This window comes from Solanum lycopersicum, chromosome 6 (assembly GCF_036512215.1).
Source record: "Solanum lycopersicum chromosome 6, SLM_r2.1".
Taxonomy (NCBI): domain Eukaryota; kingdom Viridiplantae; phylum Streptophyta; class Magnoliopsida; order Solanales; family Solanaceae; genus Solanum; species Solanum lycopersicum.
Window position 1 is genome coordinate 28,882,416 of NC_090805.1, and position 2,343 is coordinate 28,884,758.

Consider the following 2,343-nt stretch of genomic DNA (forward strand, 5'->3'; position numbering starts at 1 on the left):
GCAATTTCTCAAATTCTAGTTTACATCTCTCTTTTGGATACGGGGTGTTACATTTTACCCCTTTTATCCCATCACCCATAATCTTCATGAAGTATTTGTTCGTTTGAGTAACCAACTTATGTTAAAAACCTATGTTGGAGGTGTGGTGAAAAAAGAAGGAAATTCAAGAAGTGTGAAAAGTTCCCCCTTTGATAGATTGTTTTTAAAAAATATCGAAACCCTTTCATGTAAAAAAAAAGAAAAGAAAAAATCAATAAATAAAAGAAAAATACTGAATAAGAGCAAAAGTTGAGAGTTAAAATGTGCAAGAAAAGCAAACAAAATAGGGTGTTCGGTGATTCATGTTTAGTTGAATAATGGGGTGGATTATGAACATATGTGAATGTGAAAGAGAAGGAGAAACAGTGATTTGCAGTCCATACTTTATGAAGGTAGAAGTCACTAAGCCTAAATGACCATACCTTTACACTCTGCCCAATTAGAGATCTTAAAAAGACCTTTGTGATATTTAAGGATCTAAAACGAATGTTGATTGGAAAATAATAGCAAGCCTAAGGGTGGAGTGATGCATCTGATCGTCTTTTTGAGCGTGAGATTTGTATGTAATTTTGGGAACTTAAATTCTTGAAGAATTTTGTGTGAATATGGAATTATCTTTGTTGTGAAGGCATTTGAGTACCTTTGTTAAGCTTGAACTGGCATTTGAAGCAAGCATTGTGAGTTTTAGTACATTTGATAATGGTTAGTCATAATTTGAATCTTTGAGTGCACAATTGAGCATTGTATGTAGTTTAAATCTTTTGTGTGTATTCATGTTGGTCTTAAGCAATACTACTTGTAGACATCCTTCTTGTACAGATTGATCTTGAGTTTTACTTGAGGACAAGAAAAAGTTTAAGTTGGGGGTGTTTATATCTTTGAGATTGAGAAACTCATAAATTATTTATATTAATTCGTCCTATTGAATTATTAGTCAAATTTGCCAATGTAGTCAATTCGACTAAGTTCTTAATTTTGGTTGGCTACAATCAAAATTCGTTTGGCCATTTTTGTAATTGTAATACATTCTGCGTTGTCCCAAAATACATTTTCTCTTCCAATTCTTTGACCCAACCATCCCAATACCTCAACATATTTTAGCATGCCCAATCCCCATCCTCTTTTCTGCATCCTCATTCCATTTTTCCAAAGGGAAATTTTCACATATAGTCACTCAAAATAGTTCGATTACTCTTCATAGTTATAGTTTGATAATTGTAATTCATTGTAACATATTATATTGAGGAGAGAGAGGCGAGCGAGATTGGGAGAGAGAGAGGAGAGAGGCGAGAGAGAGGAGGCAAAAAGTGAGAGAAACATGAATTGTATATGCATATATGTTACATAATGGTATATAATTGTATATTACACATGTATTTGTAAATATGGCAAGCGAGATTAAGAGAGGGAGGAGAGATGCTAGTGATTTTAAGAGACTAAGGAGAGAAGCGAGCAATATTAGGAGAGGGAGGAGAGAGATGAGCGAGAATGGGAGAGGAAAGAGAGAGGCAACCGAGATTGGGAGAGGGAGGCAAAAGGCGAGCGATAGAGGGGAGAGAGTAGGAGAGAGGTGAATTGTATATGTATATAGGTTGAACAATTGTATATAATTGTATATTATACATATCCGTTGGTATATATAGAAAGTGACATTGGGAGAGGGAGGAGGCAAGCGAGAGAGGATAGAGAGTGTGAGAGGTGAACTATATGTATATATATGCCAGATAATTATATATTATACAGATATATTTGTATATTCTGGCGAATTATACATATACAAATGTGACTAATTATATAAACTCGATGTTAGCCCGCATAATTTATGTATAATGTTAGTCGTGAGTGGTAATTATATAAAAATATAGCTATAATGAGTAATTAAGTAGTATAAGTTTGTTTAACCACACTATTTTTCTTTGGGAAAATTGTATAAAATAGCAAACTAATAACCTAAATTAAATAGAATAGCTAGGGTTTGATTTAATTGTGCTCCATAGCAAACATTATCTAAAATTTGTCAGCGTCTCTCTCCCAGGAATCTCGCTCGCCACTCTCCATTCTCGCTCGCGTCTCTCGCTTTATACACAGAAGTGTATAATTCTGTTTCTGTTTCGTATAAAGCGAGAGAAAATTATATATATACATGCAAAAATGTATATCTTCGTGTTATACACTTAATTATACAATTTACAAACATTTTACTTCAAAAATTGCAGAGAAAAAGGCCAACGAATTATACAATTGCGAATTATACAATTGCAGTAAAATACAATTTTCTCTAGCTTTATAAAACAGAAGTGTATA